Source organism: Mauremys reevesii, unplaced genomic scaffold, assembly GCF_016161935.1.
Source record: "Mauremys reevesii isolate NIE-2019 unplaced genomic scaffold, ASM1616193v1 Contig48, whole genome shotgun sequence".
In the NCBI taxonomy this organism is placed as follows: Eukaryota; Metazoa; Chordata; order Testudines; family Geoemydidae; genus Mauremys; species Mauremys reevesii.
In genome coordinates, this window is record NW_024100860.1 from 388,127 (window position 1) to 409,492 (window position 21,366).

Below are 21,366 nucleotides of genomic sequence, written 5' to 3' on the forward strand. Positions count from 1 at the left end.
CGAGGGAGCGCTCCTTGAAGACTAACCAGCGCTCAGTGCCGAGAGCGGAGGGGCAAGAGCTGCCTCCCTCAGGAGCTGCTTGAGACGAAAGTCCCGCTCCCCTTTTGTTCTCGGATTAAAGGCCTTACAAAAGCGGCACTTATCTGTTAGGTGAGATTCCTCAAGGTACTTAGGAGAGGATCTCTTGTCGGCATCGGCTTGTGGCCGGCCGAGCATTGTAAAACCCTGTGGACTGGGCATCGTACCCAGCACCGGGTGTGGGGAAGGGGATAATCCCCGAACCCCTCTGAATTAAATACTCTAACTATACAACTATAGAAATCTGAACTATAATTAACGAGAGAAACTATGAGTAGCTAGGGAAGTGGAGGTCAGCTAAGCTGCGCTCCACTGTTCCAACGACCGACACGGGCGGTAAGAAGGAACTGAGGAGTGGGTGGGTCGGCTGGTGTATATATCCGGCGCCATGGTGGCGCCACTCCAGGGGGCGCCCAGCCGACCCACTGAGTTGCTAGTGTAAAAGTCTTCCGACGAACGTGCACGCGGCGCGCACACACCTACATGGAATGGATATGAGCAATCACTCGAAGAAGAACCAGGGATTGCATAAATTAACAACAAGCAGTAGGGTGCTTACACTGTTTCTTTACTGAAAATCTCTCAATAGCTTGACGATGCCTTTCTAGAGGCCTCTGAGAACTTACACATCGGTAGCCCTGTGGGAAAAAATATATCGTGCCTCAGCTGTTTTTGCTCATGCCTGAGACACAGATCTCAAGAGGAAAATCTGGAAAAGGACAAAATGGAAGAATGAATTGTAGTGAGATGAGGCCTGAGGCCTGATCTGAAGTAAGGGTCAAGATGTTGCTAAGCAAATTTAGGCTGTGAGCCAGAGGCAGGCCCTGCTCACAGAAATTGGCAAAAAGAGGGCTGTTAGAAGAGGAAGGGTTTCAGCTGCTGTATACAGATGTGGTCTCCTCACCTCAAAAAAGATATTCTAGCACTAGAAAAGGTTCAGAAAAGGGCAACTAAAATGATCAGGGGTTTGGAGAGGGTCCCATAGGAGGAGAGATTAAAGAGGCTAGGACTCTTCAGCTTGGAAAAGAGGAGACTAAGGTGGGATATGATAGTGGTATATAAAATCATGAGTGATGTTGAGAAAGTGGAAAAGGAAAAGTTATTTACTTAGTCCCATAATACAAGAACTAGGGGGTCACCAAATGAAATTAATAGGCAGCAGGTTTAAAACAAATAAAAGGAAGTTCTTCTTCACGCAGCGCACAGTCAACTTGTGGAACTCCTTACTTGGGGAGGTTGTGAAGGCTAAGACTATAACAGCGTTTAAAAGAGAACTGGATGAATTCATGGAGGTTAAGTCCAGTAATGGCTATTAGCCAGGATGGAGTAAGGAATGGTGTCCCTAGCCTCTGTTCGTCAGAGGATGGAGATGGATGGCAGGAGAGAGATCACTTGATCATTGCCTGTTAGGAGATTTTCAGAAAACAAACAGTGTAAGAACCCAACGGTTGAGTCAAAGGGTCTCATTGTCCACCTCGAGGGGGGTGGACAATGAGAGGCCTTCACACTAATTGGGATGCCTAACAAAGTTTTCGGGGTCGGATTCCAACGTATCCATCAACGTTGAGTCAAAGGGTCCTCCTTGGAACTATCACCGAGGTAGCGCTTTCTCCACACAATTCCAAAGGTGCTCGGGGTCAAAACAAAGTCCGAAGTTCTCATGGGGGTGGTAAAGGAGTCCATGTTTCCTCTCAGTAGCCTTTCCACAATTTCTAAAACACGTGTCCTTGGTCAGAGATGGCCTCCTCTGCCCGGAGCTGGGACTTATGGGGTAATGGTGCTGCTCTCTGATTGGCAGAGGGCGTTGGGAGGTGTTCTTAGAGGGGGTCACACAACCCACTTCCGAACAGGTCACCCCACCCCAGAACTCACTCTGATTGGTCAGATCTCCTCTGAGGGAGGTCCTATCAGGGTGAACCCCATCCTGATTGGTAGAGGGAAGTAGGAGGAGTTCTTAGAGGGGTCACATGACCCACATCCAGATGGGTCACTCCACCCCAGAACTTGCCTTGATTGGTCAAATCTCCTCTCGGGGTGGTCCCCAGCGGCTGAAACCCTTCCTGAGTGGTAGAGGATGGTCACGTGACACACCTTGCTTCCGGTCATGTGGCATCTTGACCCTGGGATTAATACCCCCCGGAGCGGGACTTCTGGTGACAGGTGAGTGGGGTTCAAGGCAGGGGTGAGCTGCAGCGGGTTCGCACGGGTTCGCACGAACCCGTTGTTAAATTTTAGCAGCCATTTTAGAACCGCTTGTTAAGGGCTGCTAAATTTAACAAAAGTTCCCGCCCACTCCTCTCCTGCTCCGCCCCCTTCTCCTCCCCCTCCCCTGCTTCCCGCGAATCAGATGTTCGCGGGAAGCCTGAACAAGCAGCATGGAGGCAGCCAGCAGGTAAGCTGGGGCGCGGAGGGGGAGGGGAGGTGCGGCTGGCTCAGCAGCTCCCGGTCCCAGACCGCGGCTCCCTCCAGCCCAGCGCCGGCCCGGGGAGTCGGGCCCCGCAGCTGCCGCCGAGCGGCCGGGCCCCGGTGCCAGCCCGGGGAGTCGGGCCGAGCGGCCGGGCCCCGGTGCCGGCCCGGCCCGGGGAGTCGGGCCGAGCGGCTCGGCGAGTCGGGCCCAGTGCCGCCCGGCCGGAGTCGGGCAGCGGCTCGGCGAGTCGGGCCCGTGCCGGCCGGCCCGGGAGTCGGGCCGAGCGGCTCGGCGGTCGGGCCCAGTGCGGCCCGGCCGGGAGTCGGGCCGAGCGGTGCCGGCCCGGCCGGGAGTCGGTCGTGGTCCTGGGAGAGTGGACCCGGTCCCCAGGCAGTGTGGTAAGGGAGCAGGGAGGGGCTGGGTTGTGGGGGGGTGGATAGGGGTCAGGGCAGTCAGAGGGCAGGGAACAGGGGATTGAATGGGGGAAGGGTCCCGGGGAGCAGTCAGGAAAGAGCAGGGTTGGATGAGGTGGTGGGGGCACTCAGGGACAGAGAGAAGGGGTAGTTGTATGGGGTAGGGGTTCTGGGGGGCCATTGAGAATGAGAGGAGGGGTTGGGTGGGGCGGCAAGGGGCAGTCAGGGGACAGGGAAGGGGGGGATGGGTCAGGGGTCTCGGAGTGTGTGTGTTAAGGAACATGAGGGGTTGGATGGGGCACGACCCCCCCCCCACGGAGGGGAAGGAGGAACCCGTTGTTAAAATTTTGGAGGGAGGAGGGAACCCGTTGTTAAAAATTTGGCAGCTCATCACTGGTTCAAGGGGCAGAGTTTAAGGGGTTAAGGGGTGTGGTTAGGGTTTGTTTCATGGTATACTACTTATACTACTCAGGTTTACTGTACCATACAGTTTTTGTCTTGTTCATTTTGATCAGGTAGTTTTTGTGTGCTCAAGGAACATCTGCCTTGGTGTGTGTTGAGATTCTCCATCAAGTTCTCAGCAACAGCTTGTGTGTTTTGCTTCTTCATGCAAAGAGGAGATCTTGAACTAGATTCCATGGGTTCAATAGCTGTTTCTGCTTGGCACTGCTGAGTATCATCTACCTGCAACACAGAGAAAAAAATTCTCATGCTTTAGTGGTATTGGAGAACCTTGTTAATTACCAGCAGGAAGTGAAAGACCCATTCCAAGCGACTGAATAATATGAATTAGCAGACACACGCTAAAAGCAAGAATCTTCAGTGTTTATAGTTATCACTCTGAAAATACAACAGCGCTATGCAGAATGCTTTACAGCAACTACCTACTCCTCACCATGTTCAAGATAGAATGGGCATTATCATCCATGCTTTACAAATCACAAGTCACATAATTTAACAAGGTCTAGGCAAAGCTAAGGAGTAGTACACAGGAGTTCCTTGTCTAGTCTCTTCTTGCTCAATCACTAATCTGCAGAACTGTATTTTGAGATATGTAATTTAAGTTTAATTACTGATATTTCATAATGAATTTGTAAATGTCCTATAGTTTATTCTGTAAATATGATAGCACTTGAAAAAGTTGTTTAGTCCTGAAGCATTTACATTGGCCTGCAGAGGATATCCTGTCCAGACGTATTATGAAATATTCAGGAGAATGTCATGTCATTCTAAATATTTAACATAACCTTCACAATATGTTTGTTGTGATGGTCAACACTAGCTTTGTAAAACTGTTGAAAAATTTCACAATGTGTACACCTTTGGGGTTCTCTCAAATTCCAGTCCCCACTGCTATTACAATCGTCCTTGTCTCTGCACTCCCTGCACTCCCACCAAATTCTGACATGATTTTAGCATCAGTTAGCTAAAACTTCAGTAGTTATATATGTGTGCTTCATGACAATTGAAATCCTGAATGCCAAAGCTTCTGATAGTCTAGGTAATTGGCCCCAATTCTCATCCCATTTACACTGATGTGGGTCCTGTGTGAGAGGTGAGCATCAGGGCTTATCCTTCTAGTGCCAGCAAAAACAGAATTGTTACCAACATATATTACTGGCAAAGCTAATAGGACCATTTATTATTAAGGGTACCTGACTCCTCCCATTACAAGAAGACCCTGTTTTCTGCTGCTTCTAACTTTACAAACTTTAATTGCTTGGGCTGAAATTTTCAGGGGTGGGGGACAGAGTGGAACCAACCTGATCTCCTTCTTTGAGATGGTAACAGATTTTTTAGACAAAGGAAACGCAGTGGATCTAATTTACCTCGATTTCAGTAAGGCACTTGATACGGTTCCACCGGGGAAGTTATTCGTTAAATTGGAAAAGATGGGGATCAAGATGAAAATTGAAAGGTGGATAAGGAACTGGTTAAAGGGGAGACTACAACAGGTCATACTGAAAGGTGAACTGTCAGGCTGGAAGGAGGTTACTAGTGGAGTTCCTCAGGGATCGGTTTTGGGACCAATCTTATTTAATCTTTTATTACTGACTTTGGAACAAAAAGTGGGAATGTGCTAATAAAGCTGGGAGGTATTGCTAACACAGAGAAGGACCAGGATATCACACAGGAAGATCTGGATATCACACAGGAAGATCTGGATGACCCTGTAAACTGGAGTAATAGTAATAGGATGAAATTTAACCGTGAAAAGTGCAAGGTCATGCATTTAGGGATTAAGAACAAGAATTTTGGTTATAAATTGGGGACGCATCATTTGGAAGTAACAGAGGAGGAGAAGGACCTTGAAGTATTGGTTGATCACAAGATGACTATGAGCTGCCAATGTGATATGGCCATGAAAAAGCTAATGCGGTTTTAGGATGCATCAGGTGAGATATTTCCAGTAAAGATAAGGAGGGTTAGTACCGTTATACAAGGCACTGGTGAGACCTCATCTGGAATATTTTGTGCAGTTCTGGTCTCCCATGTTTAAGAAGGATGAATTCAAACTAGAACAGGTACAGAGAAAGGCTACTAGGATGATCCAAGAAATGGAAAACCTGTCTTATGTAAGGAGACTCAAAGAGCTTGGCTTGTTTAGCCTAATCAAAAGAAGGCTGAGGGGAGATCTGATTGCTCTTTATAAATATATCAGAAGGATAAATATCAGGGAGGGAGAGGAATTATTTAAGCTTCGTACCAATGTGGACACAAGAACAAATGGATATAAACTGGACACTAGGACGTTTAGAGTTGAAATTAGATGAAGGTTTCTAACCATTAGAGGAGTGAAATTCTGGAACAGCCTTCCAAGGGGAGTAGCGGGGGCAAAAGACATATCTGGCTTCAAGACTAAGCTTGATAAGTTTATGGAGGGAACGGTATGATGGGATAGCCTAATTTTGGCAATTAATTTGGCAATTGATCTTTGATTATTAGCAGTGTAAGCGGGCCGGTACTCACCCCTGCCGCGCCTCCTGCTGGTTGGTCACGGAATTTGCTCTCAGTCCAGCCCTGGAGCGCCCTCGGCAGGCTGGTGACCCGCCTGTTCTCTGGCCCCGGCGTCCCACCCTGGACCCGGTGCCCCCTATTTATGGTTGGGTCTCCCCCTCCCAGGGGAACCCCACGCTACTATCCCCACCTCGCCTCAGTAGTGGCTACTGACAGTCATGGTCTAGCCCCACACCCTGGGGCAGACTGCAGTATCAGCCCACTCATCACAGGCAAAGGGGGTTTGGACCTGCTGCTTTGTCCTACCCCTGGGTTGCCCCCTGCAACCCCCAATACCTATTGGCCCACTGCTAGGCCGCAGCCTGGGGCTTTCCTGGCTAGAGCTTCCCTAGCTCCTCAGCCTTTCCCCCAGCCCTGCTTCCCTCAGGTGTCTAGCCTCAGCCTCTAAGCAGCCAGGCCCATCTCTCTCTGAAGCAGAGAGAGACTCCGCTTGGGCTCTGGCTTCCCTGCTTCTTATAAGCCCCAAGGCTTCAGTTTGGGGCGTGGCCTCCAGCTGCAGCCACTTTCCTAGTCAGCTCAGCCAAAAGCCCCTTCCCAGGGCTGTTTTAAAGCCCCACCAGGCGGGAGCGGATAGCCACTCCGCTACAGCAGGTAAATATGCCCAGTGGTCTGTGATGTGATGTTAGATGGGGTGGGATCTGAGTTACTACAGAGAATTCTTTCCTGGGTGTCTGGCTGGTGAGTCTGGCCCACATGCTCAGGGTTTAACTGATTGCCATATTTGGGGTCGGGAAGGATTTTTCCTCCAGGGCAGATTGGCAGAGGCCCTGGAGGTTTTTCACCTTCCTCTGCAGCATGGGGCACGGGTCACTTGCTGGAGGATTCTCTCACCTGGAGGTCTTTAAACCACGATATGAGGACTTCAGTAACTCAGACACAGGTTAGGGGTTTGTTACAGGAGTGGGTGGGTGACATTCTGTGGCCTGCGTTGTGCAGGAGGTCAGGCTAGACGATCAGAATGGCCCCTTCTGACCTTAAAGTCTATGAGTCTAAGAGAACTGGGGCTGGCTGAGCAGGGAGATTGGGCCAACAAGCCTTAATTCCACCATATACGAATTTTTGAGTGCTTTTGCGTGTAATCCATATATGCATTCGCACACCCCCCCTGCTCTAGGCATCCAGGCCTTTCAAGAAATAATCAAATATTTGGGATGAGCATTAAAGTGGGAAGATTGACCTCATTCCCATTTACCAAGTTAATGAGCACTTGGCATGAGATCACAGATTTGATCATACCAACAATTTTAAGTTTACCATTATGCCCAGATCTTTGTTATGTGCCAAGCTTTATTCATTTTATTTACATTGATGACCTTGTCTTCACTATATTCATGGCAGATATAAAGGAGGCATGAATAACACGGCATATCTTCAAACTCACTTGGAGAGATAAATACATTATGTGGATTTCCCAGGCCCTGCACATTCAGATACATTTTGACGATCAGTTACCTTTGGTGATTTGCTGCCACCAGCTGTCGGTTTAGAGATCTTGGCAAAATTAGCTGACCTGCCTTTTTGTAAACGTTGGCCATATGGTGACAAATTTTGGCTTTGAGCAGCAAGACGGGCACTGGTCTTTAGGTTTAGCGCTGTTCTGCGCAAAACACAGGGGTTGGTTTTCCCAGTAGGAATATCAGCAAAGCCTGAAAAATAAACAACAGCCATTAACCACAGTTGATTAAATTACTTTATTGTTCCAATCAATCTGATCTTGCTCAATTCAAGATGGAGATGACAACGGGTAATAATTTAAGAAAGTAAAATGGCATTTACTCACTGAATAACAGAATGGGGGAATTATTAGGACTATCTTGCGTTCCTAGAATTTTATAGGTGAACTCAGGCAAGGGTGTGGATCTGTGTAACAGCAACTCTACTAAAATGGCAAAAAGAGTTTCCCCAAGCAAATGTTCTCTTTTTCCTTTAAAGGGACACCATTAACTGGAAAATCATTTCCATCTGAAAACGATGTCTCTCCTATTGTTCTACATAGAGCCGGCCAGAGGAGACAATTTTGTTTTGCGACCCTTTCGAGGTTTCAGAATTTGTTTTTATTCTAGATTGGAATGAAAACATAAGCCTTTCAAATGCTTTCATAAAATGAAATTGAATCAAAAAACATCAGGCTTTCAATTTGGGGTCTCCTCCTGCTCAGCAAAAACTTTGTCCGAATCAATACATCTCCGTAATACATTTCGGTTTTGACAATGCAGCACATTTCAATGAAAAAACATTTAGTTAAAAATGTTTAAGCAAAAATTTCCCCCCTTCCTATCAACCAGAAGAAAAAGGTGTTTTATAATGGGAATGGCTGGGCCTAGAATCCCTCTCTTGCAACCTATATGAGGGCTGGATTTGGCCAATGATGTCCAAGTTTTTACAATGCTTCCAAGTCACACCTATGACAACACGATTATTTAGATAAGCGTGCGCGCACACACTCCCCACAATGTGGACCATTCTCCTCTAAAGAAGTAACAATTACCTTTTCTGACCACCTCTGGGAGTCCGTCTGACTCATACTCTGGCTCGTTGTCCTGGGTCAGTGAATGTAGGTAGATGGCAACCTCATCAGCACCTGACCAAGGGAAAGAGTCGTTACCTGTACAAATAACTTTAAGGAGACTCTGGAAAGATGTGTTTAGAATGCAATGATCTCAATCATTCATTTGTTAATTAAGTACATAAGACGTGTGCTTGTGCAACCACAGTCAACTATAGCAGAGCTTCAGAAACTATACTGATTTATGAGGATCTGGCCCCCAGCTATTTAAACAAGTCACCCAAAGAACATAACTAAAACCGTTGATGCTTCTAGTTATTTTCCTTTTGTCTCACAACCTTCTAGTCCAAACTGTCCAACTGCTATACCGTAACAAACACACACACTCACACACACACACACTCTATCAATCATTCTAAAAGACACAGGTGTCAAGCGACAACATTTTCAGACAATGCTGATGTATGACAAATGTTTCAAAGCTGTATGAATTCTCAGCTTCCTGTGTTCAAAATATCAACAAAATTCAAGGGGTTTAAATGGCTGAAATGCCCAGCCCTCTTGCTGCGACTCAGTACAAGTGGCTCTGATTAAGAAGCATTCAACAAAAAGCTGGAACCAACAACCTAACATAGCTGCAAAAAAAAATCCCATGCTCTGATGCAGGACGTTCACAAAACTATTTACAAGAAATGCATTCTCCTACCTTAATCTGGTAAGGCTACATCCCATCATTTGTATTTACAATTTGGCCTCAATCGCATAGGCCATCATTAACTCTTGCTTGAATCATCGCAATCCAATGTATTTAGACTTGAATGCTTCTGCCCTGCAAAATCTGCAAGAGTTACAGAACACAGCAGCACACCTCCTCAGTAATACAGGTTCACTTGAGTACATCAGTCCTATGTTTCACTCACTCCGCTCATTCCCCAACAGAACACTGAATCAAATCTCGGTCTTTATTTTCAAAGCTGTAAAGGAAATGGGCCCAATATACCATTTTACTCTCTCAGACTTCAGTAGCTGTGTTCCTCAGGAACAACTGTCTACACATCAGAAGTAAAACTAGCAGATGCAGCAGACAGGGCTTTTTCAGGAGCTGGCCCAATACTATGAAATTCACTCCTGCAAAAACTTAGAATGACAACTAACATCACCATTTTTCGTATTTACACTCCCCGCGCCCGCTCCCGCCCTCCACACTTTGCCCTCTGGGACAGTGGTTTTCAACCTCTTTTCCGTTTGCAGACCCTAGAAAATTTCAAATGGAGGTGCAGACCTCTTTGGAAATCTTAGATATAGTCTGTGGACCCCCACAGGCCACGGCTTGAAAACCACTGTTCCGTTGTAACGACAACCTTTCGAGAACCCCTTAGACAGTCTGCAAACTCCCAGAGGTCTGTGCACCACAGGTTGAAAACTGCTCTGGGGGATATGGGAGAAATAGAAACCTCAAATAACAGATGCTAGTCACTTAATTATTCTTAACTCTGGAAAGCATTCAGATACAACAGCAATTGGCACAATAGATAGAAGAACTTAAAAAAACCTAGTCGCTGATGTTGCTTCTACGACTATTTTGAGTTCTCTTCCCTTTCATTTTCCTTCTAATGCCAAATTAAAGGAAAAATCTTTTAATCTACAATCAAGGTTTTTTAAAAATCAAAAGTTACAGCCAGATGCTTTTTGTGTAAATTGGAATAACTTTACTGATTTCAATGGAGCTATGCTGATATATGCCAGAGCAGGATCTGGCTTCATAGTTAGAATTTTGTTGATAATGCTAGTCTATAGTCCTTGAAAAAGTTAAAATGTACAAATCATTTGGGGGATTTTCTCTTGCTTTAAATTGATTGTGTGACCAAAAAAGTACCCACTCCTCCATGAAATCTTAGAATTAGGCAAAACACACTTATACTTAGGAAGCAGCTACTGATTCTAGAAGTTCCAAATGAACTCAGATATTTAATATATTCTATTTTTTAGGACTAAACAAAGAGTCTCTTGAACCATACTACATAATTAGATTAAACAAATAATTCCATATGAACTGTAACCCTATCTGTAGTATGCTGGTGCAAAATCATTTTTTTAAACTCTGACCATACAACCAATTTTTGGCCTTGGGTCAGTCCACATGGAATCAATTGCAAAAACTGCAAGATCGGGGCCTTATCTTGTATCACAGCTATAGGTCTTGTGACAGGGTCGGGCCAGAGGGCTACAGGAGAGTGATCCTATTGGGATGCAGGAAGTGGGGAGCCCACTGCTAAAAGATCCCCCCAGCCTTAAAGGGGGGATCAACAAGACCTGGAAACCAAGTGGTTTCAGGGGACAACTAATGAAATAACAGGGACAGACATGCTGTCAAAGGCTCAAACGAAGGGAACCAGATGGGGACACTGAGCAGAGAACCCCGGACAGCGCCCACTGCTCCTCGAAGGCATGAAGGGAGTCAGTGGACGCCTCCCAGAGGATTTCTGCCCGGTTGCGTGAATGGATGGAGGACCGGAAAGAGGCCCCACAGTTACAGGAGACTCCATCGGCCAACCTCCTCTCCCTGGTTTTATAGATGGCCATTTTAGCCAGGGCCAGGAGGAGGTTGACCAGGAGGTCCCGTGACTTTGTGGGCCACCGATAGGCAGTGCATAAATAAGGAAATGAGGGGGAAAGTGCAGCCAGAAATGCAACAGGATATCTGTGAGGAGACAGAATAGAGGCTGCAGCTTGGCGTACTCCAGGTAAACGTGCACCAGAGTCTCCCTCACGCAGCAGAAAGGGCAGGTGTCCAGGATGGGGGTGAACTGCACCAATTACACGCTCGTGCTCAGACCCCTGTGAAGAAGCGACCAACTGACATCCCCGGCGGGCCTTGGGAGCAGGGTGGAGTATAGGCTGGCCCACCGGGGCTCCTCACCCTCTAGAGGTGGCAGGAGGTCCCTCCACTTTGTGTCAGGGTGGGACGCAAAGGTGAGGAAGTGCAGAGTGTGGCGCACGAGCGTGTATAGATGTTTCCTTGGCGTGGTCTGGAAATGAACCGGCTTTAAGTTGTGCAGATGGCTTATGCTGAAGGGGCACGGAAGCCGGTTGGGTCCATGGGGCAGGGGCCCGCTACAGGAGAATGAGAGAAGGCAAATATATTAGCCCCCGATTAAGCAGGTCCCTTTTCCCTGGGTAAGATAACGGGGCAGTTCCAGAAAAATCAGGAATTTGCTGGAACCAATGAAGGCAGGCAGGCTAATTAGGACACCTGGTTTAAAAAGGACCTCACTTCAGTCAGTGAAGGGTGCGCAAAGTGCTGAGAGTGAGAGGGCCTGCGGCTGGAGAACTGAGGAGTACAAACGCTATCTGGCATCACGAGGAAGGTCCTGTAGTGAGGATAAAGAAGATGTTGGGAGGAGGCTATGGGGAAGTAGCCCAGGGAGTTGTAGCTGTCACACAGGTGTTACACGTAACACTGTAGACAGCTGCGATCCACAGGGCCCTGGGCTGAAACCCAGAGTAGAGGGAAGGCCTGGGTTCCCCTCATTCCCCTCCCTCCTACTGGATATAAGAGGAGTTGACTTGGACTGTGGGTCCCACCAGAGGCCAAGATCCCTGGCCTGTCTCCCTGGCCCACTAGGTGGGTCAGCAGAGACTGTGGGGATTGTTCTCCTTCCTTTTCCCCATGCTGGCAAGTGATGTGGTTAGCTGGTTTGAGCCATAAAACGGGCCAAACTGAGGGCTGCCCTGAATATCTGAGGTGAGCAAATCCGCCAATAAGTGCAGGACCCACCAAGGCAGAGGAGGAACTTTGTCACAGTCTTTTAAGATGCTCCAAAAAAGGACAGCCAGAATAAGACAGTATCGAAACACAACTTCTGGTGGAAATACACTATTCTCCAACATAGAGCTTGCAGAGTTCCCCTGGGAGTCGGTAAGGCATAAATGGCACCAGTTCTTACTGATTTCCAGTTTAAATTATTAATTATTCCAGTTCCTTTGACTGGTTTGCTAGTAAAGCCTGTTCTGCTCTGCACAGCTTCTGTGTTAAGCTCACTGGAGTCCTTTTCCAAACAGTGTTTCACTGCTATTGCCTATGAGGAAAACACATCACATTTTATTTGTAGTTATATTGAATCTATTTTAAAAAATTAAAAATTCCTGATGTCCCGTAAATGATGAGCTCCAGAGATACCTTAGAAAACAAAGCCAAAAGAATAAGCTACGTTCTGCTTCCTCCTACAGAAAGAGAAGTTTGGAGTAACTGTTGACTTCTGTGTTGTATAACTAAGAGCAGAATTTGGCCCTAAACCTTGAAACTCAGCATGATGGCTTTAAAAAAGTGCAATTAAAAAAAGCCCAAATATCTGAAAAATCCATCCTCCTTTCACTGTCCAGTCCTGGGTTCTAGATTCTGTATCATACCAAAACCAGAACAAGTTAAGGTAACACAAATCTTTAACTCAAGACTGGGCAAGGTTATGAAAAATATTTTCAGGCACATTTTCAAGTATATAGTTGTAATGTATAAATATATTCATAATTTAAGCCATAGTCATAGTACAGTCTGGTAATCATTGGGAATCCTAACCAGTGCTTTCTTTTAAGCTCAATCATAAGGGCAGCAGATTTAACACTTGCTCTCCATTTTTTTTAACATAACATATTTTGTCAAAGCGAGCACCTATTGGGTTTAGAAGATCCTTCCCCATTCCCACTCAGTCCTCAGCTGCTCATTTGAGAGGTAACATTTAGGTGTTGGACTGATGATCAGCTATCACCAAATATGCCATTGAACAGCCAACAAACAGAAAGGATCAATACCAAACTAGACTCAATTCGGTACAATCCAAATACCAAGAGATTGACAAATTACTCTACCTTTTCCACTTACTATATACTCAAGGAATAGGTTACATGTTGTGAAAAACCAGTATTTGTACATCTTAATTCCCCATATTTATGGACCAACAAAGACATTCAGCTTGCACCTCTGTCTCCATAACCACATTCTTCAGGGGCAAGGGAAATTAGTGTCGTGCTATCCTCTATCTTAAATTTATCACCTGACTTTATATCACAAGGATAGGCAACTTATGGCATGCGTGCCACAGACGGCACACGAGCTGATTTTCAGTGGCACTCACACTGCCTGGGTCCTGGCCACTGGTCCAGAGGCCTCTGCGTTTTAATTTAATTTTAAATGAAGCTTCTTAAACATTTTAAAAACCTTTTTTACTTTACATACACCAATAGTTTAGTTATATATTATAGACTTATAGAAAGAGACCTTCTAAAAACGTTAAATTGTATTACTGGCACGCGAAACCTTAAATTAGAGTGAATAAATGAAGACTCGGCACACCACTTCTGAAAGGTTGCCGACCCCTGTTATGTCACTATCTAAACCAGGAAGTTAACAAGATCATAACTGTACCACCACCAAATTCTAACTGGTTTTCAACCTTTTTAACCTGTTTTATATCAGTCATAATAGCTCCATAGTACTCCAAATTAAAAAGGAAGTAAAAAATGAGAATGAAATAACCTAGTTCCATTCTAGAAAGGAGTAGGCTTTTCTGGATAAAAACCTATAGATGTCCAAGTTTGAGTATGAATCGAGTGTTTCAAGAGTAAACCTGGAAAGAAGAGTATGTGTAGAGAAAATACTAACCACCTCTGTAGAAAAGGTTTGATTAATGTGCTCACACAGCTAGGATGACACATAGCTTTGCCGGACAGCTATCGTGGACAAATTTAGAACCTCTGTATGAAGTCAGTGTAGACCATGTCTATCATAAATAAAAAAGCAGTTTTCTATTAGAGAGTGTGGATAGAAAAGAAGCAGTGCTCATATCAGAACAAGGCTAAAGGGAACGGTTGTAGGGCATTACCCCCAGATTGCCTTTGGGCCCATCTGCTACCTCAGTTTACCTTTAATCTTGCATCAAACCAGATATCACATGTGGTGATTTTACAGTAGTGCTCTCTTCCAGGTTGGTTTATTATCATAACACAAGACTCAAACATACCCTTAACCAGCCTCAATTATTCTTTTCCGCATATAATGCCTCAAGTTTTTCCAGGTCTTGATCAGAGCAGGCCCATCCTTGTAGTCCCACCCCTCTCCTAGCTGGGACTTCTGCATCCTGCAAGTCCATCAATGGAGGCTTATCCCTGCACAGTTTCCAGTTCCTTGTAATTCTCTTCCCCCAAAAGGCTTCTGCCTTGGAGTTCTGGAAAATTGTCACCTGTCCTCTTCACATGCTCTCTGCCTGGGCACTAACGAGAGAGAGTCTCTCTCTGAACTTTTGGGGCAGAGGGGGGGGGTGTCTCTCTCTCTTGAATGACCACAGGCTGCCCTTTTACCTGCCAGCAGACCCGGTTTAGATGCATGCTTCTGTCACATAACCCTTGTATTTATTCCCATCATACAGGGAGATGGGCTAAACCTGACAAAAGGTGCAGCTGTGCCCCAGTCTTTTAATGGACCAGCTCACCCTGTGACAGGAACATACTGCATCTTGCTCTGACCTGTGATATATTTAGTTGCACTTAAATATTAGTCATGTATAGATCTTCAAACACAATAAAGAGGACAGTTAAATTTTACATAAAATAAAAACTCAGCATCACCACTTCCATTTGAATAGTTCAGATATTAAAAATCCTACTTTGTTGAGTTCTGCTCGTAGAGCATCGTTGGCTTGCTGCAAGTCCTGGTTTATCTGGTCGCACGGCAGATCCCCTGTCAGTAAGTCATGTAGCTGATGAAACACTTCTTAGAAATGTAGAAGACTGGGGGGGAGAGGAGTAGGAGAGAGAAACACACTCTAGTTACATGTTTCTTGTCAAGTTACTATAACTATTAACACTGGAAAACGCAGGGGAGGGGCTGTAAATTGCCTCTTAAAAAAGTTACTAATTACACTAAAGCGCTCGCTGACAGAAGCAAAAAGAGTTTAAAACCCATTTTTAAGTAAAGCATAAATTCTGTTATGGCCACTAATGGCCATGACTCACTTTGGCCAATCAGAGTAGCCTACTTCATCTGCTACACCAAGACAGGTGGATCAAAAAATACTAGCAAATAATGGAATGAAGCTTATATATCGATTCAAAAGTAGATCTCCATAACAACATCGAGCATTACAACTAAGCAACCAGACTAATCCCCAATAATCATGATCCTTTGGGGTGCGGGGAATTCCCTTCTTTGCTATGATTACATGTTTAGCTTATTGCTGTCAAAATGTTTTTCATGAGGAAAATGCCTTAGTTATTTTCAATTTGACTTAACACATGACTGGGCAGCAACAGAAGTTTGGTAGAGGGGCATTGACTCCTCCCGCCTCAGGTCTGGGGGAGCAGAACTTCACTAATACACAACTCCTAAGATCCTTAGAAATCTAGCCCATCTCCTGCAACCATTAGGAGATGCAAAGTAGATATCCATCTGGGTATAATTCGTTTTTGAGGCTTCTTCCAGGCCCCACGGTCCTTATGGTTGGGGCTCTACATGAATTTGAGAGGGGATTTATATGAGGGAATAGGGCTATGAGGGGCACGGGACTTTTAGTCGGGGGTTGGTAAGGAAAAGAGAGGGCTGAGTGGGGGAGCAGAAAGCAGAGAAAGATAGGGAGGGAAAGCACTAGTGGCGTCTCCTGGCAACAAACCTCTCTGCCAAACTTCTCTTGGCAGCAGCTGCAGGACTCCCCTCTAACAAATCATAGCAGGTTTGTCAGCTGGAGAAGGTAGTGAAGTGCTAGTGCTTCCCCTCAGCTTTCTCCTAAGCACCCTCCTATCCTCCAGCAAGACACCTGCTCCATCCCATGTCCTCAAGCTCCCCACAGCCTGTTCCCACTCTCATTGCCAGCCAGAGACCCATCCTATGAAGTCCCCACCCTCTTGGATCCCAGTGATCCATTTCCCCAAATCTTTATGTCTCCCCACCCCCTTATTATACCCAATATACCATTTTACTCTCTTCAGTCTTATTATACCCAGCCTCTCTGCCCTCAGACCCTTTCCAAAGGCCCACTCCTACCCTGGCTTGGCCTGCCAGGAGCAGAAGAATGCAGGCGGGGAGGGTCAAACTCAGGAAGAAGTGAGCAAATTATTAGCAAAATGTTCAAACTTTTTTCTGATTTTATTTTGTCATCGAACTATAAATTAGAGGTGAACACATTGGTAGCCTGCCTGCCCAGCCTACCTTGAAAAAATACGGATTCACTTCCTCTTACCAAGTTATAACCACCAGACTACTATTATCACCAGCTAGGGAACATGGCTTTAGTCAACTTAATTCGTGGTAGGCCAGTAAATTGTTTCACTAACAAATACAGATCCATTCAAGGAACTGAGAGGGCGTGGGACCAGCAGGGCCCCATGTACCGGCGCATAAGCACAGGGCTCCAGAGGTTGCCAAAGCCGGCCCTGGGGGTACCATTACGGGGAAAAAATTCTGACAGCGTGCATGTGGGCGCGCACACATCAAATATGGAATCGTCAGCGTTGTTTCTTCTACATGGACAATTACTCAATGAACAACTTGTTCACTCTGGTAATAGCAGTCTGGAGGCAACTTTAAACTTGTGAAAAAATGGGTCTCGTCTTACCTTTTCCTTTTCTTTTATTTTCTGTTCTAAGGACCGACGATTATTTTCGACAAATTGTCTCTGATGACTCAGTAGGTCGTCCATTTTTTGCTCCAACATTTCACGCTATACAAAGTTTAATCATAAATCACAGTGATGCAAGGGTAATATTTATTATTTGTACTACAATAGCAATCCCGCCCCCGCAATCAGGATTGAAATCCCACTTTAGTAGGCAGTGTTTAAAAAAAAAACAACAACAAAAAACGACATACATACGAGGAAGTCATGGTCTCTGCCCCAAAACTTCTTACAGTGTTCCATGACTTAGTGAACACTCACACAGGTATCCCATACCAAACTGAGAACAGATTACACTTGGCTAGAAGACAAGTGTGTGCTAAAGTTTTAATAAGTGTTTAGGCACAGGAGATAAATTCAATGCAACTTTAAATTTACAGAGAATCGGCACATTGATTGATCAGAAAAAAATTACTGAACTATTTTGAACATATTTACTAATATAATCTGCAATTCAATCGGATTTCAAACTCATGTAAAGAAGCTAGACTATAATAAGAAAAGCTCTCAACAGTCACATCTAGAGGTTATGGTGACAGAGCTATGACGGTAACTCAGGTAATTTACAAGTAGCATCACTGTGACATCAGAAGCAGCAACCAATCAATCTTTCCTCTGCACTTTGCTATCAGTCAGTGAAGTGGAGAGGGCCTATTCACAGGTCAAAAGTTCTCATCGTTAACTTACTTGAACATCTGTATACAAACATGGTAATAACCCTGGATTGACTCATTGTTCCTGGCCTCTACCTACTCACAGCCAAGACCTTCTCTCAATGGGGTCCTCACAGAGGTAGCAAAGAACAGCCATTACCGTACCTCTGCAGAGGCAAATTCTTAACCCCCATTCATATGATGGTATAATCTTCAGCATCCCGTATATAGGATGTAGGAAGCAGCAGAATTTTCTAACAAGCAGCAGCATTTTCTAACATTCTTAAGTAGGCAGCAGAATGTGCATGCATAGATAAAATCCTGACAGCAAAGAGTAGGTGACAACCATCACACTTACAGAAGACATATGTGGTGGTGCCTTTCCCCATGGCAACATAACTTCTTTAATCTAAGTGTGTATGGAGGGAAGAAAGGGGATGGGAAAAGAGTTAAGCTAAAGAGAAATATGAAGAATCGTGGAATCCATGACTTGCATGAGCTACAATGTTCTACCCAATGCACACGGAAATTGTGGAGCTGCAACAATTGGCAGAGGCCAAAACATTCAGCTGGACTAACTTCCCCATGTTAAATAGGGTGAAAAGCCAATGATTTTCAAAGAAGGAGACAGCGGTGCTGTTAAAACGTCTTTTTATGACACTTTCAAATGGCTTTAGGATATATAAAATATCTGTGTTTCTTAGATATTTGTTATCGTTATTCACTCTACCGCAATAAAAATACTGCATTGCTGGCTGCCTCATTAGAGAGCTGGCCTGCTATTTGTTCAGTCTATCAGAGCAACTTATCCATAAAGGAAAACTTTTCAAGGTGCAGATCTTCCCCACAGCACACACCCACGTAACTGGTATTAAAAAAAAAATTAAAAAAAATGAAAAGGTAGGGGAAAAAAGGAACCAATCACTAATCCCAAAAGTCAAAGAGCAGCAGATGATCCACTAGTTTCCATGGTTCTCCTGCTACGTTGTCCAGTATATCAATGCAGTGGCTGACCCACTAAACCAAACAACCACTTCATGCAGTGGCAAGGAAGCTCCTGCAGAGAAAGGAAGTGCTGTGCAGGCTGCTGAAATCTTGCCCACCCTATCCCATTTAGCAAAGTGTAGGCCTCTTCATGGATATGGAAAGATGGGGCCAAATAAGGATTTGCCTCTTAATGAAAGGCTGGGTTTGACTGGCTTTATTTCTTTACTCTTATCAGTGTACACCTATTTGGCATCTGTTTTAGCTAGCAAAAAAAAAAATCCATTTTATATGATTAACACACGTTTGCTCCACTAATGCAAATTATTTAAACGTTTCAATTATATCAGTACTATAGCCACAGAAATTTCTTGGCTTCCTTGCACTGAATACAAGAGGGCCTTTTCCCCCTTGATTCTTCTGCAGCAAAACAGAGAGGTCTTGGAAGGACCCAAGATCTTGCATTCTGAGCACTTTAAAACTCTTCAGTAAGGTGTGTGAATTCTTTCCTGTCATGAAAGGGATCCAGAGGTACCACCCGAATTTAGAGGGTCCAAAGGATAGAGAAAAAATCTGTCCTGGATCATGCAGGTCTGTGACTCTAAGTGGACAGCACTGTTCTCTTTTCTTGTTTATGTACCAGCCTCACAGACTGCAATACAGTTCTACTAATAGGCTTTATTAACTTCTGCCTGTGCTGGTGCTGCATAAGCAAAAGTCTGAGATGTTTTAGCTCATATAAAGCTATTTAAATCTTTTAAGGGCATAGGGAAATGGTGGACTTAAATATACAGTAGAACCTCAGAGTTACCAACTCGGGAATGGACGTTGTTCGTAACTCTGAACAAAACATGATGGTTGTTCTTTCAAAAGTTTACAACTGAACATTGTCTTAACATAGCTTTCCAACTTAACTATGCAGAAGAAAAATGCTGCTTTCCCTTCATTTTTAGTAATTTAACACAGTACAGTGCTGTATTTGCCTTTTTTAGCCGGGGGTGGGGTGGGGTAGAAGGGATGTGTCTCTGCTGCTGCCTAATTATGTTCTTCTGGTTCCAAACGAGATTTGTGTGGTTGACTGATCAGTTTGTATCTCTGGTGTTTGTAACTCTAAAGCTCAACTGTAAATTATGGAGCCACCATTAGCAAGCACATACATAGTTAAGCTTTGTTGGAGAACTGTGTAATGAATTGTGTTAGTGAAATGTGTACTAAGTAATGTTAGAGAAATTATTATATACAATTCTGGAAGAAAATAGGAATGTTTGCTTTTTGTATGTAGTTCTGCTGCTTGAGATTGTCAGATTTTGCTGAAACAGTCTGTAAATCAGAAAATTGGTTTTTGTGTCTCATCTATACAGTTCTTGACCAAGCAGATAGCAGGGTAGAGAAGAGAGCTGTTAGCTTTCAGTAAGTCAGGTACAATCCCTCATCCCCCCACCCATCCATTCAATCAGCTAACAAGTTTTTTTTTTAATCACAATATTAATAAAATTCACTGCTTGTTCTCTCACCTTATTCTTGGCTTTGATTATTTCAATGACAGAAGACCCCAAACTCTTCATATATTCCATAGTTACTAAAAAGCTCTCAACAGTCACATCTAGAGGTTATGGTGACAGAGCTATGCCAGTTACTCAGGTGATTTACAAATAGCATCATTGTGACATCAGAAGTACCAACCAATCAATCTTTCCTGTGTAATTTGCTCAGTAACTCAGGTGATTCATAAGTAGCATCATTGTGACATCAGAAGTGGCAACCAATCAATCTTTCCTCTGCACTTTGCTATCAGTCAGTGAAGTGGAGAGGGCCTATTCACAGGTCAAAAGTTCTCATTGTTAAATTACTAGAACATTTGTATACAAACATGGTAATAACCCTGGATTGACTCAATGTCCCTGGCCTCAACCTACTCCCAGCCAAGACCTTCTCTCAATGGGGTCCTCACAGAGGTAGCAAACAACCGCCATTACCGTACCTCTGCAGAGGAAAATTCTTAACCCCCATTCACATGATGGTATAACCTTCAGCATCCTGTATATAGGATGTACCGGTAGAAAGCAGCAGAATTTTCTAACAAGCAGCAAAATTGTACAAGTCAGGTACAATCCCTCATCCCCCACCTGCCTATTCAACCAGCTAACAAGTAAAAACTCAAGGCCACAGAAACAGATGAGTACGAAGAATAAAAATTGCAGTTGTAATATAAGTACAACTGCATGCAGCCAGGGAGCGTGACAGCAAGGAATAGCTGCGATGGGAACTACACAGATATAAGTAAGTTTTAGCAGGATAAGCAAAAAATGTATTAATCTGGGTTAGTTATTGTGATTTATGCAGGCGAATCTTTTAATCAGGGCCGGCTCAAAACCCCAGCACGCCACGCACGCGCGTGGGGCGGCATTTTCCCAGGAGGGCGGCAGGCGGGTCCAGCGGACCTTCCGCAGTCATGCCTGCGGGAGGTCCACCGGAGCCGCCGGACCAGCAGACCTCCCGCAGGCATGACTGCGGAGGGTCTGCTGGTCCTGCGGCTCGGGTGGACCTCCCGCAGGCATGACTGCGGAGGGTCTGCTGGTCCCGCGGCTCGGGTAGACCTCCCGCAGGCATGACTGCAGACGGTTCCCTGGTCCCGTGGCTCGGG

At 45.0% G+C, this 21,366-nt stretch overlaps 1 long non-coding RNA gene across 1 annotated transcript; it reads right to left on the minus strand.

Moving 5' to 3' along the window:
- Nucleotides 1-3,515: 3,515 nt before the first annotated feature.
- Nucleotides 3,516-20,297, minus strand: LOC120394291. Its single transcript, XR_005592245.1, has 6 exons — nucleotides 20,237-20,297; nucleotides 17,026-17,130; nucleotides 15,082-15,205; nucleotides 8,405-8,497; nucleotides 7,369-7,562; nucleotides 3,516-3,582 (listed from the first exon to the last, which is right to left on the minus strand). It is a non-coding gene; the product is annotated as an uncharacterized LOC120394291 (long non-coding RNA).
- Between the last annotated feature and the right edge of the window lie 1,069 nt (nucleotides 20,298-21,366).